The 13438-nt window shown below is 36.3% G+C and overlaps 1 non-coding gene across 1 annotated transcript; it reads right to left on the bottom strand.

Moving 5' to 3' along the window:
- Positions 1–1084: 1084 nt before the first annotated feature.
- TRNAF-GAA (transfer RNA phenylalanine (anticodon GAA)) lies at positions 1085–1157 on the bottom strand. The gene has a single exon. It is a non-coding gene; the product is annotated as a tRNA-Phe (tRNA).
- Between the last annotated feature and the right edge of the window lie 12281 nt (positions 1158–13438).

Raw genomic sequence — 13438 nt, 5'->3', positions numbered from 1 at the left:
TGTTATATACAAATTGGTATATGTTCTCATGTAAAAGTTTATGAAAACCATAAGGTGAAATCTTATTGAATCTTTTAGGGTTACCTATAAAAAGCATATGCTTGGGTCAAGGAAATTGGCTCTTGTGGACATTTCAAAAGGCTTTAACTTGAATTGTCCAAGGACTCATGTATGTCTAGCCTAACCTTAGAAGCTATGCATGCTTTCTTCATAAGGGAAGAGAGGCTAGATAATTGTGATAGCTTTTGAGCATATAATGTAGACTCTTCTAGACTTATCGTCCAAGGTTGAAAATTCCTTTGAAATTTTGAAGTTTTGAGGGTTAGCTCAATTGAACCATCTACCCAAAGCATGTTGCTAATGGGGGGCCGTAGGTCACGGGTTCCAATTCAGTTAAGTCCCTTAAGATTAATTGTCATCTCCGATGAGCGTGAAAACATTAATAAGTAACAACATTAATTGTCAATTGAGCATGAAGCAAAATCCAAAATCCTATTTATTATAATGAAGTATATCGAAAGTCCTATTTATTATAATGAAGTATTAATAAGTAACGACATTAATTGTTAAAATTGCGGTGAAGCAAAATCCAAAATCAAATCGTATTTATTATAATGAAGTATATCCAGAATCCTATTTATTATAATGAAGTATATCCAGAATCCTATTTATTATAATGAAGCATTAATAAGTAACAACATTAATTGTTAATTGAATTTATCTCCGGTAAGCCGGAGAGAAAATCCTAAATTGCGGTGAAGCAAAATCCAAAATCAAATCCTTTCAGATGGGTTCGCCTTGTTTTCAGGGCATTATTGGCCTTTCGGGGCTTTATCTGGTGATCTGTTTATGCAGATTTGTATGTGGCTCGGTCCACGGTTTGGCTTATGCTTCTTGCATTTGCATTATGTAATCTCTTTCTTTATATGAATATATATTGCTTTTTTCTTCTGAAAAAAAAATCCAAAATCAAATCCTATTTATTATAATGAAGTATATCCAGAATCCTATTTATTATAATGAAGCATTAATAAGTAACAACATTAATTGTTAATTGAGTTCAGCGTGAAACAAAATCCAAAATTGCGGTGAGCGTGGATCGAACACGCGACCTTCAGATCTTCAGTCTGACGCTCTCCCAACTGAGCTATCCCCGCCCATCTGGCTTCATTTAGTACTTAAACAATAATCTGTTGTGGACCGGGTATACCCGTGATCTTGCCGAGCAGCTCTTGTTTTTCGTTATGTCAATATCTAGAATACACACCTTTTCAAGCAATGCAGATATTTTTGGCTTTTGAGACAGCTGCCAACAAGACATTCAGTTTGGGCCGTTAGACTCCAGTAACGAAACAGTGTCACACGTACAAAATTTTACGGAGCAATGGTTTCACTTTGATCACATATGGCTGTACCACATCTTCCTCATAGCCTTCATGCAAACAGCAGTCTTGAATCCAGAAAAAACATATGCAGACCCCTTTCCAAATTAAAAAAATAGCTGATGGTGTGCCACATGCCCACGTTGTGAAAAGAATCCACCATGGCGTAATTCAGGTATGCCCACTATTGTCAAGATGGTCTGTCAGGAATTAATGTCAAATGGTGTATAAGGACTTCTTAGTTAGAAAGGAATGTCACTGAAGATAATTTGGTGTAGATAGAACATTTACAAGGATGTCATTTTGTTTAGGTAGTGATGGTTCAGACTACAAATGAGTTCTTCTGATGTGAAAAAGCTGGGAACTTATCCCACCGTAGAGCCATAGTGGATCCAGAGGACCACTCAGTAATAAGCGGATTCATAGACAGCTGTAGACCGCAAGCAATTGTAGCAGTTTATGTTCCTCCAACAGTTGAAGAAAAAATAGATGTTCTTGGAAAATTTGTAGGAATTTATGAGCATAAATAATGTTGCAGAAAAGGAATGGTTTGCTCAGGAGACTCTAATCAGACTGAAAACTGAGAGAAAGCAAACAGAGGAGAAAATTCATGGTAGATCACATGAAAGTCCATTTATGGAGCTTTTGGTACAGTGGAAGTGGATGGGTAGGTGATGCATGGCAGAGCAAACACAGATCAAGCCTTGCCTATTACACCACACAGGCAGCTAAAAGAGGAAGCTCATGAACACCAACTCAGGCATGCTCACAAACAGCAATAAAACATAAGAAGTTATCTTTTAATTATCAACACCCTGGAAATGGTAATTACAATGAATGTAGCCTTTAAAGGCTCTTGCTGCTACAGCGACTTAAACTAAAACGACAATATCAGCAACAACAATTAAGAAACAGTGCCAAGCCCTTTCTCAACAAGACACCCACCAATCTAAATCTCAGTTGGGCTTACATTACTTATCAAATTTATGGAGCAGTTTACTTTCTTTTCCACCCGGGTTTTGTAGGTTTTTTTGCCAGTATTTCCTCCAAAAAGCTACGGCTCTATTTATCTCTCTGCTATTCTACCCAACAAGCTAGTTGGAATTGCTTTCAAGTTTCTCCTTTTCCATCTCCCTCTCCTTCCTTTAGATTCTTTGTGATTCTTCCTTGATTTTTTTTCTATTCTTCTCTTCTTCAAAGATTCTACACAACTTAACACATTAAACCCTTTCTCTATTCTTTTTGTGCTATTTTCTATGAGAGGAATGCCTCCTTTTTTCCATTCTTCGTTCTTCCTTTTCGCTTGAGTCTTCCTCTCCCATGCATAAGAGTCTCCCTTTCCTTCTCCCGAGATTAATTTCCTCTCCCAACTGAGCTATCCCCGCCCATCTGGCTTCATTTAGTACTTAAACAATAATCTGTTGTGGACCGGGTATACCCGTGATCTTGCCGAGCAGCTCTTGTTTTTCGTTATGTCAATATCTAGAATACACACCTTTTCAAGCAATGCAGATATTTTTGGCTTTTGAGACAGCTGCCAACAAGACATTCAGTTTGGGCCGTTAGACTCCAGTAACGAAACAGTGTCACACGTACAAAATTTTACGGAGCAATGGTTTCACTTTGATCACATATGGCTGTACCACATCTTCCTCATAGCCTTCATGCAAACAGCAGTCTTGAATCCAGAAAAAACATATGCAGACCCCTTTCCAAATTAAAAAAATAGCTAATGGTGTGCCACATGCCCACGTTGTGAAAAGAATCCACCATGGCGTAATTCAGGTATGCCCACTATTGTCAAGATGGTCTGTCAGGAATTAATGTCAAATGGTGTATAAGGACTTCTTAGTTAGAAAGGAATGTCACTGAAGATAATTTGGTGTAGATAGAACATTTACAAGGATGTCATTTTGTTTAGGTAGTGATGGTTCAGACTACAAATGAGTTCTTCTGATGTGAAAAAGCTGGGAACTTAACCCACCGTAGAGCCATAGTGGATCCAGAGGACCACTCAGTAATAAGCGGATTCATAGACAGCTGTAGACCGCAAGCAATTGTAGCAGTTTATGTTCCTCCAACAGTTGAAGAAAAAATAGATGTTCTTGGAAAATTTGTAGGAATTTATGAGCATAAATAATGTTGCAGAAAAGGAATGGTTTGCTCAGGAGACTCTAATCAGACTGAAAACTGAGAGAAAGCAAACAGAGGAGAAAATTCATGGTAGATCACATGAAAGTCCATTTATGGAGCTTTTGGTACAGTGGAAGTGGATGGGTAGGTGATGCATGGCAGAGCAAACACAGATCAAGCCTTGCCTATTACACCACACAGGCAGCTAAAAGAGGAAGCTCATGAACACCAACTCAGGCATGCTCACAAACAGCAATAAAACATAAGAAGTTGTCTTTTAATTATCAACACCCTGGAAATGGTAATTACAATGAATGTAGCCTCTAAAGGCTCTTGCTGCTACAGCGACTTAAACTAAAACGACAATATCAGCAACAACAATTAAGAAACAGTGCCAAGCGCTTTCTCACAAGACACTCACCAATCTAAATCTCAGTTGGGCTTACATTACTTATCAAATTTATGGAGCAGTTTACTTTCTTTTCCACCCGGGTTTTGTAGGTTTTTTTTTTGCCAGTATTTCCTCCAAAAAGCTACGGCTCTATTTATCTCTCTGCTATTCTACCCAACAAGCTAGTTGGAATTGCTTTCAAGTTTCTCCTTTTCCATCTCCCTCTCCTTCTTTCCTTCCTTTAGTTTCTTTGTGATTCTTCCTTGATCTTTTTTTCTATTCTTCTCTTCTTCAAAAATTCTACATAACTTAACACATTAAACCCTTTCTTCTATTCTTTTTGTGCTATTTTCTATGAGAGGAATGCCTCCTTTTTTCCATTCTTCGTTCTTCCTTTTCGCTTGAGTCTTCCTCTCCCATGCATAAGAGTCTCCCTTTCCTTCTCCCGAGATTAATTTCCTCAAGGTTCACTTCATGGTAACCCCTTGACAAATGAGAATTTTATCTTTTTTTTTAACCTGTTTTTACCTTTCCCCTTTTTATCTCTTTATTCCCTCTTTAAACCTTTCATACCTAATAATGGTGGCCTTTTCACTTCACATCACACCTAAAGTTGGCAAAAAGGGTATGAACCAGTGGATGGAGAGGAAATCAGCAGCTAAGATGCCTATAAAAGAATAAGGGGTAGACTTCTCCCCATATCCTCTCAAAATCTGCAATGCCGAGGGCCATTGAATATGACCAAAAATCAATGGCTCAAGGGAATGCCCCTACATCAAACTACCTGGAAAGAGAAAAGCATTATCTTGGTTGAGGCCATATGTTGTTGTTAAAAACTTTGTTATTCTCCCTCAAGATATATGCCATTTTAACATGCACATGGAAAAACATATGCCTCTTTTGCTTCTTCCTCCAACTCCCCACCTTGAGCCACTCTTGGTCCCACATTTTTCCTCTAGAGGGTTTATCATGGTTCCACAAGCCCTTCTTTGTTGCAAATAATTTTTTCATGGAGCGTGATGCCTCCATATCCAACTTTGCACAATCCCTTGGGTCTTTTATCTTTTCATTTGCGCTTGAAAATGCAATGCCTTCTTCTTCTTGGGCTGCTAACTGTAAACAAGCACAATTTGCTTTGGACATTACCCTAACATAATAACGTACCATATGTTGTTTTCTTTATCTCCTTCATTGGCATAACCCTCACCAATTACCCTCTTCCACTTCATTATCTACGAGTGGCATTCTTCTTCTTTGATGTTCCATGGCAGGGGAATTTTAAGTCGTCTCCTTTCACAAACTTCCTTGCATACAATGTCTAGTTGTAAAGTTATTTTCCATCATGTCTTTCTCCTCTAATGTGAAATCAGTTGCAAGGTTCTTTTTCTTCACATCTTCCTCCTCTAGTGTGAAATCAATCACATTCACAACTATACTTTCTCACATGCCAGTTGCAAGTTCTTCTTCCTCTTCCTCTTCCTCAAATACGCATCTAGTGACATCTTCAATCATTCTCTACAACTACTTGTGCATTAACACAATGGTATTTTTCTACTTCAGGAGTTGATTTTAAACTCAACTCAATATGGTCATCTTTACTCCATTTTTCATGTTGCTTAGCAGCATTGACAATCCATCAAGGTGCCCATTTTTCCTATCTCTTTTTGCCTCATTGTTTATCCCATGCACTTATCAACAAATAATTTATTAGATAAAACAAGGGCTCCTTCTAGACCCTCAACTTTCTCCTTTGTAGCTTTGATTTCTACATTTATAACTACAAGTGTGCTTTCTTTTTCTCTACTTCTGACATGACAATTATAAACTCATTATCTTCATGCTCATCCTTCGTATAGACCTTCTGCTCAATCTCATGTCCCTTCAGGGTGTGGTAGCCTCCATCTTCACATTGAAAAATTCACAATGGCAACGTCTTCATGTTTTCCCTCTAGCCATAGCCTTCAAGGTTATTTCCTCTTTAACATTGTTCACCTCCTCTACATCCTTCTCTATTGTTGTAGGATTCTCATTCTCTTGTAGTGCCACATTTCCCATTAAAATTGCAAGTTCTTCAATAAGTGCTTTTATGTCTTTCTCAGTGGTGTCTCCTTCAAAGTTTGCAACTTCTTCATGGTTGCATTATCTTTTAGCCCTTTACATAGTCATGACCTCAACCTCAATTTCATCTTCAACAACCTGCCCATGGGTTGTAATCTCTTCCACTCTTACAAGAATGTCATTATTGTTGTCTTCTTCATTTGCATCAACATTAAGGTTGGTCCTTCTTTCATTTCTACCTATACACCCATAAAATTTAGATGTATTAATTAAATTCATGGCCCTTACGGGCATTTATAGGGACTGAGCCATCCTCGTATGCACAAATGATGACTTTAGTATCACCATCCTCTTCCAACTCTAGATAGCATCCATTGATTTGTTGTTCTTCATTACTCTCATCTCCAATGCTTGTCGATATCCTTTTACATCCTATATATAGGAGGTCCTTCAATATGTTGCCCCTTTTGCACTTGGAAGCCTTCAAATTCAAAATTGATTTTCATTTTGGTACTCCCACCATCATTTTCTTCTACAACCCTTTGTTATCGTTGTCACCTTGATATCTTATTTATCTTTAATAATATCTTCATGGTTGTTATCTCGTTCACTATTACTAACTTCACATTTTCACCCTTAACTTGGCCTGATTCGACTTAGGATCCTTATTTGTCCACCTCCACTTATACACATTCCTCATCTTTTACTATTGGCAACTTAGTATTTCTCTCCTCTCTTTCAAAACTAAGCTAGCTACTAATGTCTTTGCCTACTCATTCATCCAAAAGCACATTATCAGATAAAAATTAGGTTCCCCAAGGAACCTCCTTCAGTGTATTTTTCTCTTCAAGTGCAAAATTGAAGGTCTCAACATCACCACCATCTCTTTCATCACCCTCCTTAATTGCTAGTAATTGTTCACCTATTCTCTTCTCCATTCCAACATGGAAATCTGTTTTCTCTACATTATAGGATTCTTCAACTCGCTGCCCTTGAAATGGAAATGCCTTCACAATTTTGTCCTCTTTCTATTGTGCCTTTGTTTTTGTCACTTTTTTCCATTTTTTCCTCTTCTTTATGGGCCTTCTATGAGAGTTAAAATTCTTGAACAACTATTGCACCTCCTTTTACAATACCTTCAGCCAACTTTGAATTGATTTGCTATGGACTTTCCCTTTTTGGGTTTAACTCCTAGGGCCTCCTCCATGGCCTCTAGTTTCTTATAGAACGCCCTCACCTCCTTCTATGTGAGGTCCACATCATGTTCTTGAGAAGTGGCCCTACCAAGAGCTTCCTCTTCACTAGCTTTTCTTTTACTCAAATCACCTTCAAAGGTTCTCCCTTGTCGATACTTTGTTGGAATTGTTGTCCTCGGTCTTCTCTAAACAGCGCAACCCAACAACTTCATTACCCTACAATCTCCCAAACCCCCAATGGGTTCTTCTATGCACAAAGAAATCAAGTGTTATAGGCTTATTACCAACCATAAGTAGATTTCAAATATGCCCACTACTTCTTCTAGTCCACCTCAAGGTGCAATTTCAGTTTCTTTTCTACCAAATTATGTTCCCTCTCACTAAAACTCTACCAAACAACACATTGGAACTATTTTCCCTCATGTAGCATCAACCCAATGTTGTTTTTCATCTACTAGATATGTATGTTCTAGTATGAAGCAACCTAATCTAATACCAAATTGATGTAGGGATGATTAGACACAAACGAAGGCCTACTTATTACACCACACAAACAATTAAAACATGAAGTATTAAACACCAACTCAATCATGCATGTCACAATTGGCTAAAAGAAGAATAATCTCCAACTAAAGCATGAACACAATTAGTTAAAAGAAGATGTCCATAATCACCAACTCAAGTATGCACATAGGCAACAATAAAACACCTTAAAAACAATAATTACAATGCAAGCCTCCGAGGGCTTTTGCTACTACAACAATTAAAACTAATGCCAACAATGCCAATAGCAATGATCAAGCAACACGGCCAAGTCCTCTCTCTCAAGACACCCACTAGTTGAAGTCTTGATTGGGTGTACATATCAAATTTAAGGAGAAATTTACCTTCTTTCCCCACAAAGGATACAAGTTCTTCTTCCTACTGCTTTCTATTCTAAGAGGTAAAACTACTCTTACATCTTTGCAATTTCTACATAGAAATATTGTTATAATTACTTCCTCCTCTCTATTTATATCTTCCACATTCTTTCCTTCTTCTCTTCTTTGTTATCCTTAGCTATTCTTCATCTATGTTGTTCTTCTTGATGTTCTTCTTGTCCTTAAAGATTCTACTAGCTTCAACAAACTAGAACCCTCTCTTCTATTTTCTTATTTTTCCCGTTTGAGAGCAACACTTTTCTATGGGAGGGATGCCTCCTCTTTTCTACTTAGTGGGAGGGATGAACTAGAAGAAGTAGTGGGCATATTTGAAATCTACTTATGGTTGGTAATAAGCCTATAACACTTTATTTCTTTGTGCATAGAATAACCCATTGGGGGTTTGGGAGATTGCAGTGTAGATTTTAAAATATACTAGTTGTTGAAGGAAGCTCCAACAAATGAAGTTGTTGGGTTGAGTTGTTCGAAGAAGAACGAGGACAAAGCAGTGGGGATGCAAGTCAATACTAGCAAGACCAAAATAATGATTTTCTCAAATAGAAAGAAGCAGAGCCAGCATATGTTCTTCTTTAAAGGCAACATTCTTGAAGAAGTAAATGAATACAAGTACCTCGAGATTGATTTCAACAACAAGCTTAATTTGGAGCATTACAGAAAGAAGAGAATTTTAGGAGGGTGACAAGAATTATATGCTCTTCAAAACAAATGTAGAGATGCAAAGTTATGGGATTGGAAAACAATTAAAGTGATTTTTGGGCACCTAGTTTATTTAGTGATATTGTATGGGTGTGAATTGTGGGCTAGCAACATTCGTGTCTCAAAATGAAAGTAAATTGAGAAAATCCAAAAACGCTTGATCATGAGCAAGTTGAAAATAAAAAGTTTGGTTTCTTATGAGATAATGCTGAATGAAATAGGAGCAAATTCCATCGAAACAATTGCTATGGTACATCTCATAAGGTATCTACAAATAATTGAACAAATGGGAGAAGATAGATGGCCTAAAGTTATCTTCAATGAAGGAATGAGTGAAAGAAAGAAATCATGGATGAGAAAAAACAACAAATGGATTCAAAAATGGAATATTTACCTCAATGCATGTCCCACAAATAGCAAGGATTTAAAGAGTTTTGCTATGGAGAAGTTTTGCAAGTGTATATGGGGAAAAGAGTTGGGTAGAAAGAAGAAATACTATGTTCAAGAATTCAACCCCACTTGTGATCTCTAACAAAAAGAGTACATTGGAGCTAGCATTCCATGGAGAGAAAAGGTTCTTATTGCTCAATTAAGAACTAACTCGCATCAACTACGATGTGAAACAGGTCTATGGAAAGGACCTAAAGAAGCTTGGGAAGAACGGGTGTGTACTTTTTGCACTTCTGGGGTAGTGTAATTGGAAAAACATTTCATTTTGGAATGTGATGCTTTTAGAAACATCAAAGATAGTTCCAACAGTATCTTAACATCAGTTCCTTGGCATTGTCTTTTCAGTGAGGGGACAGTTAGAAGGTTGGGTCAACTCATCATTGATTTGAATAATAATATAATTGAATTGCAAAAGGCAAAAAGAAGGGAATCTAGTGGTCCCATAGACAATATCTAGTCTCGTGGACGTTAAAATTTCATTTCATTTTTTGTTTATTCCCTTTTGCATGAGGCTCTTTCTCTCCTCTATATGAGAGTCTCCCTCTCCTATACGAATAAATTAACCTCTAATCTCTTCTTCATGGTAAACTTTTTTTAAATGAAAGTGTCACCTCTTTCATTTATTTTTACATCCCCATTCTCTTCCATTTTTCTTTTCCCCTCCTTCCCTTCTTAAGTTTCATATCATCTTTTCCTTTCACAAATTCCCCAACTGTTGCCACTTAGTAATGATGACCTTTCACATCACATTGCACTTAAAAGTAGCACGGAGGGTATAAGTCGTTATACTGTGGAGAAGGTAATAGACAACTAGGATGCCTATGAAATAATAAGGGCTTAATGTAACCACATATCCCCCAAACTCCATGTGAGGAAGCCATCAAATCTAGAGGTGGGTCAATGAATTGGGACAATGTGTTTGCATCAGTAGAAAACCCAACAATTTATTTGACTTAATCAAAGGAAACAATTATAATTTAAATGACCAATTTTTCTTACATAACCAATTAAAATGGATATGTGCCATCCAACTTAGCCCACACCCATTAGTTAAAAATAATTTAGCATTAATTCATTACAAGTTAATCAATTTTGGGATGGTGCAAAGCAGTCATAGGAATTGTTTTCAATGAGAGATAAACTTCAACTTCAACTTTACTAGGTGGTGTTGTTCATGGTATATTTTATTGAGAAATCATTGCAAACATTCAAAATATGTGATAGACATATACAATGCAATCTTTTAGAAATATATAACAAAATGAAATGTTATATAAGGTAAATATACTTATTAGTTCATAATAGGATGGATAAAGAATGGTGTATCTCTTCAAACTTGGCACAGGAGGTGATGAATGATAAATCACTGAGATTATAAGAAGATCAAATAGAGAAATTTTTAGGACAAATGCTTCTAAGAAGATCAACTAGGGAAACTTTCAAGTGCAATTGCTTAAGTATGTCTTTCTCTAAAGGGTTATGATGGAGAGTTAGGCCCACTACATTTATGACTATGGAATTTTATGTGTTCATGTAATTCGTCAACCAAGGTAGGGTGTAGATGTTAGGTTTGTTCTAGTAAAATTGACTCGGTCAAGTCATTAGTTGTTTTGGGCTCCATGGATGAGAATCCATGGTTTTTTCCCATGGTATTTATCCCTGATGAAGCTTATTTAAAGACTGGAAAGATAAAAGGTAAATTATCTCGGTGGCCATTGAGAACACATTAAATATGTCTTTAGACACAACCATCTCTTAGTGTTTTGTTTCCCAACAATAGAGTGGAAATGGATTTGGTGGAAATATGTAATGGTGGATGAGAACATAGTGAATTTTCATCAATCAATAGATGATGTTATATAAGTTCAAAAATGATATCAAAGAATTTTTATCTAGTAAACTTCGAGAAGTAGTAACAAAAATAATGGCAATACTTGCAACATATTCCAAAAGAGAGGATAGATATTACATCAAAAACTTGTAATGTATGCAAAAGTTATGCCACTTGGAAGTTGAGTTCCTGTTTTGACCACCATAATTCGAGAGGATGCCACATCAACCCCAATTATTTTTGGATAAGGGGCTAGCCACATGATCATGATGAATAATACTCTAGAAGAGTCAATATTGTAACTCTAGTTAAGAGTTGAATGAGTCAGACTTAATTACTGGTAGGAAATTGTGTTGTGTTATAACCAGGCCACTAAGAGGAAAAGGGTTCCATTCTATTCAAGTGCATTTTGTTCCATATATTAATAGAGTAGCTGAGAGTGGATAGGGAGAGAGAAAACATAGAGGATTTGTGCACTGTAGCAACACATGTGTCATAAGCCTCACTTATGTGTACTTGCAACCATTTCCCATTTTGAGAAATATAGCAGAGAACCCTCACCTTCGAGTTGGGTCTTCTCTCAAAAGGGTTTCCTATGTTATATCTTGTGTTGATATGTTGTTTATGAGTTTTAATTTGTTGTTCTCTATTTTCTGCATAATTATGATTTGCATGCATACACAATAAATAGTCATTAACATATCCAAAAATCTTAGGATAAGTAAACACTCATAATGTAGATTTCATATTTTCTAAATATTGTAGTAGATTTGTTGTGAAAAATTTTCCAGTGGAATATCGATCACAATTTATGTATCAATTGGCTAACATTTTTCTCTATTCGAGCCACCTTCCATATCTTCATAATTGTGGGTGGTTTTCTCCCCAAGTACCCAACTCTTTCTCAATAACTAATTTTTGGAAAAATAAAAAGAGAGGAAAATAATTTCAAATTTGAATTTGGTAATATGGATTTTTCAATTAATTTTATTTGCTTGACAAGCACAGTAATACCCCCAATCCCCTCATCGATGCTCACCTGTGATGTCATGGCTAGTACAAGTGCCCCACCCTTTAGTGATTTGTTTGACAGTTTCTCATTAATTAAAAAAATTACAATAATTACAACAGTGAGAGTTTAACTAAGTGTCCATGCTAACATTTCTCAAGAATACATGTCATAATAATATTTACAAACTAGGGTTCAAAAACTAGATGGTACACCTCCATTAAATGACACAATAATTACATTAAAATGTAGTTGAAATACATACCAAATGTTTTAGTGTATATGATAATATGACTACAAATAAATCATATACCTATGCCAAAAATTTGGAAATCTCAAAGCTTTTATGTCCCTAATGATGGGTGGAGTTTCCACTTGAAACATCAGACAAACTAAATTCACAAACACATTTTTTTCTAAAAATTCATCTTACAATATAAGTAACTATGAAAATATGTATAAAACTACACTTTCATCGATGGTTATGATCCAAATTACTAAAATAGTATAGCACCCATGGATATTTAAACTTTGAATGTGTACGATTGAATAAGTCTTCAATGTTCTCAAGGAGGGAAAAAATTATAGCATGTAATGAGGTTAATAGGATTCTCATAAGAGTAACCGTGAGCTTTGGGACATGCATTCTTAGAGGTGAGAGAGCATTACATAGTGGGTTCAATTTGCACATTCAACAATTTCCATATGAGCTTGTGAAATGGTATTGAGCTAGGTCATGAAATAGCCATGTGCATTCTTCACACGAAGAGAGGATGGGAGAATCATATTCAAATTGTCTATGAAATTCATGTATGTGCATTTTCCAAAATATCTATATGGGGATATGGTGATAGGAATATTGTAGTCATCCACAAAGATGATGACATAAAAAAACTATGCATCGAGGGTGAACTTGATGAGAGGGATGGGTGGCATGCCTTTGACGTTGTTATAGGAGAGTTAGCCTTAGTACTTCGCTATGGCACAAATCCCCAACCTTGGTCATATTAGATTTGACCTTGCCATCTATAGGGAGTAATGATAAAAAAACAAATAGTCACAATTACCATGTATTTGACTTGACCATACTAAGGGACCGATGATCAACAAGGCTTATAGAGGTGTTATAGGGGGGGTGAATCTGTATTATGACCAGTTTTGACAATTATTAACTATATCAAATCATTTAAAAATTAATCATGTAAACAAAAAATGAATCACATAACAACACCATAAATCAAACATCATACACACATGAGACATATATTTACGTGGAGACCCATGAAGGGAGAAAACCACAACACTTATGTTTTAATGTTGTTGTAGCCTACAACCCCCTATCACATCAACT

This window comes from Pinus tabuliformis, chromosome 4_2, assembly GCF_031772625.1.
Source record: "Pinus tabuliformis cultivar Carrire ecotype Pingquan chromosome 4_2, CPIR1, whole genome shotgun sequence".
In the NCBI taxonomy this organism is placed as follows: Eukaryota; Viridiplantae; Streptophyta; class Pinopsida; order Pinales; family Pinaceae; genus Pinus; species Pinus tabuliformis.
This window is presented reverse-complemented; position numbering and strand designations above follow the sequence as displayed.